General features: G+C 43.5%; 1 protein-coding gene across 26 annotated transcripts in view; it reads left to right on the forward strand.

Moving 5' to 3' along the window:
• The window catches only part of CAMK2G (calcium/calmodulin dependent protein kinase II gamma), a 2,374,050-nt gene extending 2,358,766 nt beyond the window's left edge, over positions 1-15,284 (forward strand). For 20 of the 26 annotated variants that reach the window (XM_069610650.1, XM_069610662.1, XM_069610655.1 and 17 more), the window contains one exon: positions 12,431-12,537. The gene's annotated coding sequence lies outside the window, so the exon portion shown is untranslated. Of the gene's footprint in view, positions 1-12,430 lie in introns of all 26 variants that reach the window. The other 6 variants (XM_069610663.1, XM_069610670.1, XM_069610651.1 and 3 more) reach the window with 2 other exon arrangements.
• Positions 15,285-16,609: the final 1,325 nt, after the last annotated feature.

A 16,609-nucleotide genomic window follows, 5' to 3' on the forward strand; every position in this document is an offset into this window, starting at 1 on the left:
TCTACAGGCAAAGACGAGAATGACTGTGCCAGCTGACTGGGAAACACCACACACGGACGAGCCCCATAGGGCCTCCCCACCGGACGAGGTTGGATCTTTCCATGCCTCTGAACGGTTTCAGTTAGTACACAAGGAAACTAAGGAAGAAGGGTTCCTGTACCAGCGGCACGAGTCTAGAAGAAAGACAATCATGTCCGTCCATTTCCTGGATGATACCGAGGAGGGCCTGGCCCTAATGAAGAACCAGAGTACCACTGGAGAAAAAGTACGGCATCCCGGATTCAGTTCCCAGGTGCTTAAGATATCTGCCTTAGCCCGTCTCCGTGATCTTCGCCACAGCCAGAAAGCACTCAGTGAACCCATCATCGGCAGCCATGGTACCTGCGGACCAGGAGGGTAAGAAGCCGAATGCAATGGACAAGAAGATAATCTACACGGCACCATCTACCATCAAGGCAGCAAATGCCCTAGCCGTTTTGTGCCGATATGACTGGGAACTATGGTACAAGCTGGGACGTATTCTGGATTTCCTGCCTGAGAACAAGAAGGTTGAGGCTCTAGAACGGTTTCAAGAGGGAGAAGTGGCCTCAGACCACGCCATCGGTGGCGGTGGACATCGCGGACACGAGATTCTGCTAGATGGGGAAACAGCGTATTCCTTTCTCGGCACGTTCAGGGTAAGGTGCTAGATATGCCATTTAGACAGTGGAAATCTCTTTGGCAAGACAGTCGATGAGTCTTTACAAACCATAAAGACGGACACAGAGATGGCACGCTCCATGGGAACCCTACAACGTCGGCTTTTGTTCATCCAGAGAAAATCCCGGCAGATCTTTCAAGGGATTTAGTATCCCGTACCGACAGCCTTCACGCTCCTCCACTCAAGAGGCATACAATAGTCACTTTCAAGGCAGCAGGGGACGGCATTGGTGCCACCCACAGGGCAGGACCCTGACCCCCGAGCAGGCCTGAACCGGCTGTGATCTGTGCCCCCCCCCCCCATATGCACCCGAGTGGGGGGGGGGGGCGGCTGGCAAAGTTTGTCAGCGCATGGAAGATCATCACCACTGACAGATGAGTGCTAGATGCTCTCGGACAAGGGCGCCTTGGAGTTCCAACACAGGTGTCCTTGTATTCCACTGGTGCTGGGGCAAGAGCAACACGGACCGTGAGAGGTGTGGATCATGGTACAGAAGGGGGCGATATGACCCATTCCCCAGCACCTTTGGGGCTCCGGAGTATATTCCAGATACTTTCTGGTTCGAAAGAGAGCAGGGTTGGAGGCCAATCCTGGATCTGCGTTGTCTCAACAAGTACTTAAATTTCCGGATGGTCACATTACAATACGAGCTTGGCCAGCTAGAGGAAGGGATTTTCTGACATTGTTGGATCTAGAGGATGCCTACTTCCACATGTCAATCCACAAGAAACACCACAAATTCCTACAATTCATGGTTAAGGGCCAGCACTACCAGTTCAAGGCTCGGCCCTCGACCTGAAATCGGCTCAGAGGGTCTTTACAAAGTGCTTGGCCCCTGTGGCAGCGCATCTTTGCCTACAGGGCATCCATGTATACCCTTACCTGGACGAATACTCGTGCAATCCCACTCACACGCTCTGGCAAGCAAGCACACATCGAGTACCACACCTCTGCTGACAGTTGGGGTTCTCCATAAACTATCCAAAGTCCTGCTTGATGCCATCTCTGACCTGCTGTTTCTGGGTTCCCTGCTCAATGCAGTATTGTTTGGCATCCCCCTCGGAGAAGGGGGGTGGTGGTGGTCATACAAGGAAAATTACAGTGCTCGTCAATTGCAGAGACAGCAACAGTGTGGGCCATCAAGTTGCTGCTGGGCATGATGTTCTCCTGTATTAGCCCTGTCCGCCTCTGCAGACTTTCTGATGAGACCTCTCCAGGAGTTCCTGGATGCGAGGTGGATGCAAGTATCAGGGACCTTTGCGGACAGGAGCTCCCTCAACGAGGAGTTCAGTCAGGCGATACAGTGGTGGGGTGTGCGGCCTCATCTCGTTCAGGGGACTCCCTTTGAAGTTCCACCTTACCGTAAGACAGTCACCACAGATGCCTCTCTAGAAGGCTGGGAAGCCCACACCGGAAAGTTGCACGCCAATTGGAAGAAAAGGGCCTCCACATCAACGTCCTGCCACTTTGGGCCGTATTCTGGGCCCTCAAGTCTTTTCTGCCGTTGTTGAAGGGCAAGGTGTGGTGAGGATCTTCACAGACAATACTCCCACTATGTTCTACATACAGAAGCAAGGGGGAACCCGCTCGCCAGTGCTCTCCAAGGAGGCTCAGGATCTGGGGCGCTGGGCCATTCGCCAGGACATTTTCCTCGTCCCTTTTCACCTGGCAGGCATCAAGAACACCATTGCAGACTCGCTCAGCAGGGAGCTGCATTCTTGCCACGAGTGGGAACTCCACCAGGACCATGTAGACCTTCTGTTCGACAAATGGGGCCGACCCCAGATCAATCTCTTTGCAAAGGTGTTCAACTCCAAGTGCCGGAAGTTCGGCAGCAGGTTTCCTCAGCCGAGAAGCATGGGGGATGCATACAAGTTCCTCAGTTTTCACTCTTGCTATTTGTCATAAACACACTCCGACAGTACCACTGCAGGATAATACTCGTTGCCCACGCGTGGCCGCAAAAGATCTGGTAACCGGACCTGCTTTGGCTGTCAGTGGCTCCATCCATCAGGCTGTCACTGTCCCCGGACTTTCTCACCAGAGAGGGAGGGGCGATTTTGCACCACATCTCAGTCGCTGAACCTGAAGGCATGGCTCCCACAGCCCTAGAGTTTGGAGTATGCTTTACCTGCAGAATGTAAGGACATCCTGGCCAGGACCAGAGCCTCGTCAACATTGAAGTGCTATGGCCATAAATCGAAGCACTTCTCTGTGTGGTTACAGGCTCAGAAGATTACCCGGCCAAGTTGATAGAACAGACACCTATAGGGCGGGAGCAGACCATGCTGAATCCTTCAAAATGGAGTATCTGCCCAAAGGAGGATTCAAGGGCACAGGTGTACAAGATTGGAGATGGCTGGCCATGTCTTTAAGTGAATCTATCTCCCAATTAAAAATATTGGGTAAACCACTTTAGCTCTACAGAGACTGAGTATCTTGAGCTGGAACTCGCGTGGCTTCACACAACTATTAAAGAATGAAAAACGAATAGAAGAACTGTCTAAATTTGATTTTATCCTGCTACAGGAGACTTGGGCAAGCGGGAATTTAATGTTGGATGGTTTCAATACTATTTGTGTGTATGCGACTGGGGGTCGGTGTAGGCCGTCCAAAGGGAGGTCTATTTCTGGGCTATTGTCAAGGAAAACAGATTAAGAAAATGGGGGATTGGCAAGTATCGAATTCAATGTCGTTAGCCACGTTTTGTGTAGAAGGCACTGGAGGTATTATTCACATGATGATAATAAATGTATTTTGGAACCCCTTGGAGTATATAGATAAACAGCTAGAGATTGATTTATCAACCCTGGGTGAATTACTTGACCAGTGCCTATATATGAGTAAAAGCGGGGACAAATTGTGGTAGCCGGCGATGTCAATGCCGATTGCAATTTAAATCCATTGGAAGGGGAGATACTGAGGGTAAATGCAAGGGAATATACATCTAAGGTTGGAAATGGAAAATTTAGAGGATCATTGTGGCTAACATTTGCAAACACTTGGGGACTGGAGTTGATGGTCAACAACTTGCCAACTTGGAACGCAAGGGAGGCATCATCAGTGATTTATTATATTTTTATATCATGCCAATTGAGCAAGTTCTGAAGAAGTTTTAATTGAGAGAATCCTCAAGCAGTAATCACTCAATGCTTACTGTCTACTTTGATTGTTTGGTGTCAAGGACGATTTTGATTTATTTTGAAGAGGAAGTGATGGTGAATACAACAGGTTCTAGAGTGAAATGGATGCAGCAGAAATGAAGAGATTCAGGACAACCATAATATATGATTGATTTGTTTGTGTTTGAAAAAAGAGTAATAAGATTTTCTGTCACAAACAACTAGCCCTAATAACAAACAGAATCACAGACATACCTCAGATATCTTGGTTCATTAATGTAAATTACTAATGCCTAAAAAAGTAAGAACAATACTAAAACGAGGTGAAGCACAGGAAATTCAAGACAAGGTAAAACTAGTAAGGCAACAATACAAGTTGGGTGGTTTTTCATAGGGGAAATAAGGACAGAGAAGACATGTTAAATTCTCTGAAAGGCCATATGTTCTGGAGAATTCTCATCTATGGCTAATTTCCCTCACCTAGTGAGTCCCCCAACAGCTTTGCTGGACTTCTGGAGTTTATTTTTTTCCACTTGGTAAGAGTGAGAGCTTTCCCCCACTCTTACCTGTGTTTTGCTATGTGTTTCTTTGTTTTTGTGATTGTGGACTCTGAAGCACACCACTTCTGCAGCCCCCTTTTTGTGTGTCACACAGCACCTTCAGTGCCGTGGCACAGGGTTGTCTTTAAGGCTTCCCTCGACTCCATTTCTGAGGCGACTACTGTCCCCAGAAAAGGGTAAAGTTACCATTAACTTTACTTAGTCAATCTACCACAGATCCAATACACCCCATCTTCCATGGAGTACTGGAAAGGGTTAACTCGTATCCCTTTTTATCTGTATCTCCTAGAGTATTGTTGCGCTTTTAACATTTAGACGTGGCTGGTGGCAGTGGTATCTACCCTAACTTTTCGACCACGATTATATTAGATAAACGTGGTACTGTTCTTGGCTATTATATTAGCCTCGAACATAAACCCACTTGACCAAATCGTCTTTCTTTTGGCTCTGGTTGGGTTTATTCCCCATTTCTTTTTGTTAAAGTCCTTCTTGTGTTTTACTTTGTGCGGCAAACTAGGTTCGCCTTCTTTGTTCACTGTCTTTTGGCGGGCTTCTGCTCAGAAGCTCTCCTGGAGGCGCTTGGTAGTCTAGATGGGCTGAATGTGAGGGAGGGGTGTAGTCACCCCCTGCACAGGGTATCCTAGGAAACCCAAGTCGCACTTTGTCATGATTGGCCAGGGTAGTTGTCCAGGCTGGACAACCCCCCTGCTGGGTGATTGACAACCAGTCTGTGTGAATGGGGGTTTTTCGCATAAAAGGCAGGTCTGTTGGGCTAAAAGTCAGAGAGTCGCCACTGGAACTACAAGGAACCGAAGAGAAGCGGAGAGAACGACGGCTGCTGCAACTACCCCGTCCCGGTGAAGCCCTGCTGCAGTCCCGAGCTATCTTTCCTTCAACGACTTAGAGAAGATCCAGTCCGGAGTCTTCTTCCCTTGAGCTTAGTGGGGATAACCAGCTCATCTTCTACAGCCAGAGGATCCTCTTCCTTGGTCGAAATCGCTGTACACTGCTGTAGTGGTCCGGATAGCCACCTGAAGAGCCTCTCCTGTTTTTAAGGAGCGCACCTTGTATTCCTTGTCGCTGCTGTCAGCTTCATCCCTGTGTGGTCCAGACCCCCTTCAGACGTCCTCCTTCCCAACGAAGCTCCAGGAATCGTGGGTCTGTGGGAAACCAACAGGAACAACTGGCAGGGCACCAGCTGCACCACTGGAGCAAGGTACTGTGTTCAGTTGAGGAAACTGGGTGAATCCCTTTTTTTTTATTTCCAAGGCTTGCCCTGGTCTTCCCTCCTTCTTATAACTTTTGCTTCCGAACATTGACAATATCAAAGTACTTTTGGCTACATTGAATCGTGAACTGTTTGACCGTGTGATCTTCGGCAACTGGCCCCAGTGTCTTTCGACCCTGGCTCCAGCCCTTTGACTTTTGAACTCCTGTCTTTGAGCGTTTCTTGATTCTGCCTGCCTAACCAAAATATTGCCTGTGATTTTTATCTGCAACTCCCTCTGGGTATCTCAAGTGCTAAGAGTGTTTTTGCCCCGGTAGCATTTCATGTCACGGAAACGCGTTTGTTTAGTAGACTTAACCTTCAAAAAGTGATCGCAATCGTATTCGCGGTAACGTGTTTTGTTCGTAACACCGGTTCATTCAAACAGAGGGTACTTACCTTGAGACTTACTGTACAAAGTGAATTGGTTAGTTGTGGTATATTTAACGTGTGGTTTTTATTTGAGTTTAATTGAAGTGTTGTGTTTATAACAAATGGTTAAAAAATAAATGTACTTATATTTTTTACTTGAAACCTTGAGTCACTGTTTGCTTGAGTCACAGTAATTGTGGTCCCTTTGTGTAATCTCTGCTACTGCTCATATACTCTTGAGATAAGCCTGGCTGCTCTGCCACTGCTACCACTCTGACATAGTAGTATGGGCTGTACCAAAGGTAAAACTTGTATTGCCACCTGTGTTCTTAATCGTATGTAGTGGTCCCCAAGGGCACTGCACTGGATTCTGCCTAACACCATAATTCGTCCAATTTTTGGGAGCTTGTTAACAACCTGGAGACAACTCAAACACAACTGGTCATTTATCCTCTAGAGAGGACAGTTTGGATAGATCATTTTGAAAATCTATATAAAGGAAACAATATTTGGTATAATAATTTAAGTAAGGAGGGCCTGAAATGGAATTTAGACAATACAGTTGAGTGTCTCCAGATTGATTGCAAAATCCAAGAACTCCAGGACACAGGGGCCTAACAACTTATCAAACAAGATTCTGAAGTATAATGTACCTTTCTGGTTGAGAGTTCTATTTCTTCTTTTTTCCGATGTAATTAAAACAAAGACAATGGCACACTCATGGAAACTATAATTTTTTTCTTCCCATCTTTAAAAAAGGTAGTCGTTTAAATCCAACAAGTTACAGACCAATAGCTATAGCGGACGCAGACTCAAAAATCTTTGCGTCACTTGTACTATCACACATCCAGGAATGGATGGATGCGAATCATATTCTGGACAACAAACAAATTGGCTTTAAAAAAAGCATGGACTGATTGCGGTGGTCTTTTACTTAAAAGTTTTTACAAGAAAGTGTTGGTGAAGGACACCATGACAGTGTTTATAGCTTCAATGGACGGCTCAATGGCCTTTGACATGGTGGACCGCCCTATACTATGCAGAGGCTCATGGACATGGGAATTCCAAGGGGGCTGTTGGACATAATTATCTCTCTGTACTCAAATACAAAAATAAGGGTATGGCTAAACTGGGGTGGTTTAATGTCGAAAGAGATTACAACTACAAAGGTGCTCAGGCAGGGATGTATGCTTGCTCCCACTCTTTTCAATCTTAGAGTCAGCGGCAGGTAAAGTGTTGAATTGGAGGAAACTGGTCACCCCAAAGATAGGAGAAACTAGGGTATGTTGGATATATTATGCTGATGACTTCCTTCTTTTAGATAGTACCAAATTGGGACTCCAGCGCTTGATAAATGCATTCAGAGGATTTGTAAAAGAACTAAAATTAAAAATCAACCACGTAAAAATGTTTATTCTTTGCATGGGAAGAAGAAACAAGAGTCTAGCAAAGTTTTCCTGGCAGTGTGAAGGTAAACAACTAAAAAATCAAAATGTCTTACACTATCTTGGGTACTGGTAACGGATCTATAACCATAGGAAAAAGTTGTCTAAAGGTGAAAGCAGAGATAGTCCTAGGACAAATGCGGAAGGAAATAAGGGTAATTTTCTATGACAGTGTAGAGAGTTCTTTAGGCTGAAAGTGTTGCCAAGACTTCTCAATGGTCTAGAATTATTTGCTTGTGACTTTATGAAATATCTAAGAGTGGTAGAAGGGATTGTGTGGAGAGGGGTTCTGTTTTACTTACCAAAAAGTGTACCCAGAGAATTAATCGGATACGAATTTGTACTACAGTCCCTGAAATCATGCGTACAATGGAAAAGAGTTTCACTATGGAGGAAGTGTTTAACTGCAAAAAAGGAAGCGTTATATGCAAGTATAGGAGCAGATGTCTCAGATGGCTTCATGATGGAACTCAAAGCAGAGGTAGAAGGTTTATTAAGTCTTGGGGTTTCATTATTAACCTTGACAGATAACCCGGATAAGGTGAAGAAAATATTGAGAGGTAACGATTGGTCCGATAATAAGATCATTGTCCAACGTTCTAGAATTTACTTTTAAGTAGTATCTTATTGGAAATGTTATCTGGAAATAGAAGGGTACTTAAGCAAGTATCCTAGTAGAGTGATTAGAAATGAAACAATGCGTTTCAGGATGAACGTCATGAGGACACATGAGATACTAAACATCAGACACATGAATAGGGGTAACGAAAATTGGTGTTTTTTGTGAAGTGACAGGAGAGGAAGAAACTCTCCAACATGTATTGTTTGTTTGTCCCTCACTCATTCCACAGAGAATCCTATACTTCTCAAATTTTGTGATATCTATTTCTTCAGTTGATAGAGAGGTAATATGGTCTTCGATGCTTCACGGCAATGTAATTTCATTAAAAATCACACTAATTGCTTTTTTGAAAAACATATGTGACTTCTCATGAAGAGAATGGGTAATAAGTCTCAGTATTGAATATGTTCTATTATCAAAAATAATACATGCTATACTCTGAAAATCTAACAAGAACCTATTTAGAACTATCCCCTATGTAAGATAGGAAAGCTTTGATTATGATATCCGTCTTTTAAATCCTTGTAATATAATGTGAGAATGGATGTAATGTGGAAATTAGCAGTGATGTTAGTCCACTATGGATTGTATATTGATTTTTTTTTTAAATTAACTAGTGAGTAAATGTAATACTATGGTTACCTGACCACTTATTTTAAATTGTGTTAATCGGCTTATTAGTAGTGATGACTGCTTGTCTTTTTTTGTCTTTTGTGTTTTCAGTTCCGATTGGGTTCTTTTGTATCTTTTTAATTGTGTCCTTTTGTAAAGGTTTAAATAAACCAAATACAAAACAAAAATGCACATAGAATCTATTAACAAATGGGTCGAGTGTCTTTCAGAGTCAGCAGCATAGGATGTGATCTTACCTCTGCAGAGAGATTCTGAGCATGTCAGTGCTGGTGCCCCTCGATAGGAATCAGCCACCCTGTCCTCTTCCCTCTAACCACGTAAGGACAGCAGCAGGTGCAGAAACACTACTTATCCCAATCCACGCCTTCGGACATGAATTCCACTGCCGAAGCAACACGTGGGTATGGTGCCTGGGCCATGAAAATATATTCTCTTTCATCACAGCCCAGGGCCCTCTGCCTCGCCTGGCCACTTCATGCACCACATGCTACGAACACCATCCATGCATTTAGCAGGACTTGAGTTGAGCGCTCGCTCCAAAAAACATCTTGCAGTTAGTTCAACATTACTAAACAAATAAAAAGCAATTCAATGGTATTATATCGCACATTACGATGCAATACCACTTCTTTTATACCTTGAACATGTTGAAAGGGCACTGTAGTTTCTTTGCAGGACAGAGAGATGTTCGACCATATCTGACATGCCCAGAGAGCAGCTATGAGGATCATGATGACTTGTTCCTGGTGTAGTTTGGGGACTATGTTGTTGATAAGAGGAGTTGGGGGGGGAAAAAAAACATACGCAAATTCCCTTGACCAGTTTATAGTGTGTTTCGTTTGGATTCTGTCTAGGGATACCTGGATGCGTAGTCTTGGTATTGTGCGTTCTCTTTGGTAGCAAAGAGATCTATGTCCGGGAAACTGCAGTTTGAGAAGACGTTGTGTCGGAGATCTGCATGCAATTGTCATTCGTGTTCTGATGGAACTTCTATGCTTCTGCTTAGCACGTCTGCCAGACAATTGGGTTCCCCTGGAACATTTTGAGATAGGAGAAGCACGTTGTGTTTCAGAGCCCATAACCAAATGGTCTGGGCTAGTTTGGACAGCCCTGGAGACAGTGTCTTTCCCTGCCTGTTTATGTAGAACGTGGCTGTGGTGCTGTCTGTTAGAACGAGGACGGTTTTCCGTAGGAGCTGTTTGAAAGCTTGAAGAGCTTTGAACATTGATAACATTTCTGAAAGGTTGATGTGTGTGTTTGCCACAGCTTGTGTCCATGCCCCTGTGATTGAGAAAATGTGCTCTCCACCCTGAAAACGAAGCATGGTTAAGTTACTTACCTGTAACTATTGTTCTCCAGCATGGGTCTGGCATGGATTCACATGCTCATGAATATTCCTCGTTGTCAGGCTGGGAATCCTCTGTAAAAGAAAAACATTTCACTTTCACTTTAAAACTGTATTTCTCCTCTAAACCAATCACTAGCCTCTGAGTCATACTGCCCCATCCAGTCACAGTCCTCACCCTAAGCGCCACCCCAGGTGGCCGTCTTCCGAATAGGTAAGCAAGTAAAGTGGCAATATGAACCAAGAAGAGCCACAGAGGGGAAGGAGGGAGGGTATGCATTTGAATTCATGTCAGACCCATGTTGGGGTATGCCCACAAGGATGGAGGAAAGGAGACTATGCGCTATGAGTACTCTAGTCACTACAGTGAGTAACTTACAGTTTTGAATTAGTGTTAGTTTTTGAGTCGAGTTGGGTGCATAATATGTCTTAATTTGTGGCATGCACAGTAATGCATGTGTTTAGTGAATGGGCCATCGTTCGCTGTGGTTGGACTTTTAGTTTTATTCTGTCAATCTGTTATTTATATTACTTGGTCTTAAAGCACAGATTTTGTCATTTGCATGACCTTTTGGCACTGTAAAAAAGGTCCAGCTTGTTGTCAAACTGCCACCATTTCTATCTCTGCTCCACAAAATGTTCTGGGCCATGTTTGCTGATCGATTGGCAATCTGAGGACTTCCTCCAAAAAGGTAGTTTCATATCTGGTGGATGAAAAAGAAACGATGTTTTGGATGATTATGCACCATTGGACAAATGAGTTGTGTTCTGTGTCTTGGATCTCTGTGCAAACCAACGTTGCTGTATTTATTGGGTGTACTCCTCCTTCCTGCTATTTTCTCTCCTTTTGAGAATAATTTTGAGCCTGGTTGCAGCTGCTCCTTGTAAAAGAGAAGTGTTGTCCACAAATCATGTTTTTCATGGCATTCGCGTTTAGCCGGAGAGTTGTATACAGTGATGTGGGCAGGGTGGCATGGCATGCACTGCTCTATGGAGATGACACTTTTGTAGCCGTGGTTTCTGTGTGGGTGAGCGACTGGCCCTTAATGTCGTGGTTTTTGTCAAAGTATCCTGAGACTGGTAAAGCTTCTTTGATAGATTGGGCCGTTTGGATATTTGTAAACCCTCCATTGGTATCCGTTCATTCCAGAGTTCACTTATTGCAATGGGAGAGCACCATGCAGGGGGTTAGCAGAGGGTTACAGATATGAAGAGCTTGTTCATATGTGCAGTGTTGGCTGGGCTTCTGTGGTGCATCCATGGTAATTGATGTTAGGGTTTTAGTAGGAATGTTAAGTATTGGGCGAAAGCGAGTCTTGCACATATGGATCCTACATGGCTGACTGATATATGGTATAATTTCCCAAACTTTTATTTGTCCTTGTACATCTAGTAGCCTCTTTATTTGGCCCATAGGTTGTCTGTAGATTACCTTAATTGATTGGGGTTTGGCTGCTTTCCTACCAATATTTGGAGTCTGGTGTTTCATGTAGAGGACTGTGGTTTGCTGGTCGTTGGACTGAGATATGATACTTCAGGGATCAAAATTAATATTAAATGAGCCAGAGCTAAAAGCAGCTCCACCTATAACCTGCAATCAGGACCTACCACTGGGCAACGAGGAGCTAGTAATTATCGTGCCACAAAACTAACTTTCACATAAGATGCAGACTTCTCATTTTGTCCATTATGTATGACGTCTTATGATTTAATTGTCGTATAGATGTGTCCTAATGTGTATTTATAGATTGTTCTAGCACACAAAGTTAAATTCACATGGGTGTGTGTGTTCCTCATCAGTTGGCCTGGGGAGCCAAAACTAGCTCCTGGTAGCTGTTGGTGTCAAGCTAACGAGGCTCTTCAAGGCTATAAGCAGAAGCTAAATAGCTCACAGCTCCCCTCAATTTCGAACCCTGTACTTCATTATACGCTCTTCATGAGGCAAAAGTGGAATTAAGCAAGATGAAAAAAGTACAATACAAGGCTAAAGGTTGCAAATTATTTCTCTCCAAAGGATCTTGAGTTTGTTTGCTTGTCTCATGTTGGCGCCACCAACCCTTGTGTTCAGTTCCTTAATTGTTAATAATTATCACTTGCGATGGTGTACACGTTATTTAGTCGTAGTATGAAATTTACTTAGCGATTTGAAGGTGAATGTATTGCTGCGAGTTTGCCTGAGGAGTCGAGCTAAAAATGTACATTGCAAGCATAAAATGTAAAGTTGGTCATGCATCTAACTTGAGGTGTGGGTGAATGAGTGTGTGCATAACACTATGTACAGTCTAATCAAACTAACATGCTTCATGTCTTTTTTTTCTTTTTCATCATTTGCTCCTCTTTATGAATTGGGATTTGGAAATACAGGTGTCGGCTTCTCAACTGGAGGAAACTCTTCTTAGCAAGAGCATCTGGAGCGGCCAAGCTACAGCGGCAGTGATGTTTATACTGACGTTTAAAAAAAAGAAAGTAAACTAAGTTTTAAAATTAAACCGGCAGCAGCCAAAAAATGCACGAAACCCTGCATGCATTCTGATGCTCGGGGCAGCTGTCGGCTTTTTGTTTTTCATGGATCCATCATGTATGTTTCTGCTGTACGAAGGTGTTTTTAAATTTAAAAAATAATGAAATTGAAAAAAGTATACATGTGGTTTGTACAACGGGGGCAGAGGATGGGGCTGCCATTTGTGACTGATGAAGAGATTGCTGCCTCATACATCTTTCAGAAACCAAGAAGATTTTAATGAAAAAATAAAGACCAGAATGCTAGAGAAAAGGTCCTAACCAGTGATTAGCAGATTCAGTCTTGCTTGCCCTCGGGGGAAGGTGCTAAATCCAGCACTGCATTTAGACTCATCTGTTACCTTTCCCTTCAGGAGAAGCAGTCGGGATCAGCACTGGCGGGTCCCCACGAAATTCTGTGCAGAACAGGACAAGGCACAGAGCAGTGGTTTTCAGAAAATCTACATCTTTCTTCAGGCTGAAACATGCTGCCAGGTTCTTCTCGCCTCTTCGCCATAGCGGAACTCTGAAGAAGGCTGGTCAATTGGTGTCTAGATCCTAGAAAGATAATTTCTGTACACACACATTGTTTTTCTTCGTGCATGTGTATACACCCATACGCACACAGCATTGTAGATTGTAAGAGCCAAAAAGTTTTCTAAACAAGAATCTTTTTAAAAGTATATATGTATGCTCATGTTGTTGGCTCTTAAAAAATAGGTGTGTGCGTGCCACCTGTCCGAAACGCAAGATGTGTCGGACGAGCACCTACCCAAGTGAACCGAATGCAAAATGAGATGGTCTGTAAGGTTATGCGCTTTCTCAGCTTTAGGGATCCTTAGTTTAAATCCTATGCCTCTGCAACAAATACGCCTAGTAGCATATATATGTGCACACTTGCAGTTTCTTCTTGTCGCACGAGGAAGAGTGCGTTTTTTTCTTCATAGTTGCATTCACCTGCGGAATTAAAATGGGCAACTTGTATGTATAGATATTTTCTATTTTTTTTCCTAGATATTGGTTTCTATTTAGGAATCTAAATTCGGAACCCCCTGGTTCCAAATCTACCCTTTGGTGCTTACACTCCACAGTTCCTTCTCCTGCAGCATTTCGCTTTTACAGTTAAAGGAATCTTTTATTTCCCTTTTATCCTGCTGTATTTAGACATGCAGACCATCTTGTTTTTCTTGCAGTATATACTAGGAATCCCTTGTGATGTGGCCGTTCAGCCACTCCTAGAGCCTTTCCACTGTGTTCAATATAGTTATGGGGCAATAGTATTGGTTTGTTAAACCTCAACGGGGGATGGTGGTGCACCATTGTCTGATTCTGAATGCTGTAAATTCCAAGTGTAGATTTGCATCTTTATCCCTTAGCTTCCTGTCAGCGCTTTCAAACCTTTTTATTTCAATTGCTGATGAGTTTCTTGGGTGCTGCATTTGCGTCATCTAATCATTTATGGTTCTTATTAAAACATCAAACTTCAGGACTGCAGTGATGCCAGCAGATCGTGGGAGATGCATTTCTATAGCCACTAATTCATGTTTCAGAATTGTCAGTGCAAAATATATTGCAGATTTGTGAAGACCCCAGGATGCATTCATATGACCCTTGTTTGAAAGTCTCCATAACCAGCACCGTGGTCCTAGTGTCTGCTCTACCAATTGTGAGCATGCAAGAGGGTAGGATTTCGTGCAACTTCAACTAAATGCAAAGAACGTAATTGTTGCATGTTATTTTAGACGTGAATAACATTACAAAGGGAGCTGCTTTTGATAATGATTGGAGAGGTTGAAGGACTAATTCCAGGAAACACGTGTGGCTATGGTGAAGAACACCGGCTTGGCTATGGTGAAGAACACCGGCTTTATACAGTGAACACAAGAAGTAGTTTACGTGCTTCCGCTTAAAAAACAGTTTTGCGAATGGGTCAAGGGGCATGTTAACACGTTTCTTAAGTGTAGTAGATTTGGTGTTTGGTCAATGGGGAGAGTTTGAGAAATATTTTCTGATACACAATAAGCAGAAAACCACATTGTGGAAAAGAGAGCAAAAATGTTAATTCAGATATATGTATTGAAAAATCATGAAGAAAACAGTTATGCATGCCTTTGTTAGGTCTGCTCCACCATTGTCTTAGTTTACTTGATTAATATTAAGGTTAACACTTTGTTCTTACTGCATCTTTCTGAAACAAAAAATATTATTTTTGCACTGTCTTTAAAATGAATTACTTTTTCAAGTGAATGCAAACTTAAGCTTGATATGGTCATTTATTATCTGTCAAAGCAGCACACGTCAGCATTGTTACTGTTATGGGCCTGATAAAACATATACCTAATGCATACATAACCAGAACGTTTTTACCAAGACTTGGAAAGACGTCAGATGCAGAATCCTTGCATGATCTAGATGAAAATAATTGACCCAGTGTTTGTTCTGAATGTTGGTAGATACTCATAGCTTTGTTACATTGAAACCTTGCACAGGAAGTGTTTAATAAAATAAAATGTAAATCATGACTGATTTCTGCTTTTGGCTGCTGGCACAGGAATAACATGTTTTTTTATGCAGTGGTACTAACCACATTTGAGAATCTGAAGTGCTTCCTTTTTGTTACTTTTTTGATCTCATCTTAGTCTGTATTTTCTTCTTCCATATGCCATGTGTGTTCAAACTTTTATATTCTATTAAAAATACAAGCTGTTCATCCTTTGAAGATGGCCTGAATCGCCCATATGTGCAATCTATCATTCTGATACCTATAATCACTTAAACTAGCTAACTTTCCTTGTATTTCGATTAAGATGTGTATCTGTTTTCATTTCATGGTTATAGGCTCACATACCACCTTTTCACTGGACTTTGCTACTCTCAAATTTGAGATCTTCTAGTCGGGCACCATTCTGTAGGCAAAAAGCAGCAGCCATATATGTGCTAAAGACAGAGGGAATGTGCATAATGTAGTAGGCGCTGTGGGTGGCTATCCTCCATTACTATCTTGTCATGTCCAAGTGCCAACAATCAAAACAATTGGTTTGATTCTTCAGGCTTGGTCCGTTATTTTTTTATTGGTTTTACAACGCAGAAAATAAAATGCATTCCCCAACTCCTCCCTCCCCCCAAAGGCAGCTTTTTTGTATCCGTAGCCCATTGACGCCACGGACCAGGCCCTCCAAGTTGTCAATGATATAACAATCAAACAATACCCCCAACTACCCCACCCTCCCTCCTTCCCCTGAAGCGGCTCCTCCTTGTTTGTCCATGATCCATTAACTTCATGGGTCATTTGCCATCGCTCAGCACAAGTCCAGCAATCGCAGGCGCTGAGGACGCCACTCAATCCGAAAGTCGTCTTTAAGAAAGACCAAAGTTTCCTCCCAGTCCCTTGCAAAGGACTGTAGATTATTGTCCTTCGCATATGTTGCCCATTCAAGTGCCACAATTTCCCAGAGTTTTCGCAGTAAGTCCTGGAGGAGAGGGACCTCCTTGCTCTTCCATCTTTGTTCTAGTACTGTCATAGCTGCAATTGTAAGGATCACCCTTGCTTTTCCCCGGGACTTAGGCTCCCCCGTGCTGCTAGCCCGGCCAACTCCCAAAAGGACCTCCTCAGGGGGCCTGCTACTGTCTAATCCATATGCTTGCTCCTGAGCCCTCCGAACCTCTAACCAAAAGGGCCTAATTTTTGGACATGTCCACCAGATGTGCTGATTCGTGCCCTCCATCCCACATCCCCGCCAGCAGTTCCCAGAGGTAGTAGGATAGATCTCCCGAAGACGGGCTGACGTATAATGCCACCCGAATAAGATTTTATCCCACATTTCCTGCAGCTGCGATGCTTTGACCAACTTGGGAATTTTCCCGCATAACCTCTCCCACTTTTCTCGTTCGATCACCCTTCCCAAGAGCTGTTCCCACCGCCGCATATACGGCCATGGACTTCTGACAGTTGCATCATCCAAAATCTTATATAAATTAGATATTAGACCCTTGGACCCATCGTTAGACAGAAGGAACCTCTCAAGCTGTGTTGTGTCCCTCGTT

This window comes from Ambystoma mexicanum, chromosome 8 (assembly GCF_040938575.1).
Source record: "Ambystoma mexicanum isolate Mex_15411 chromosome 8, UKY_AmexF1_1, whole genome shotgun sequence".
NCBI classification, from domain to species: Eukaryota; Metazoa; Chordata; class Amphibia; order Caudata; family Ambystomatidae; genus Ambystoma; species Ambystoma mexicanum.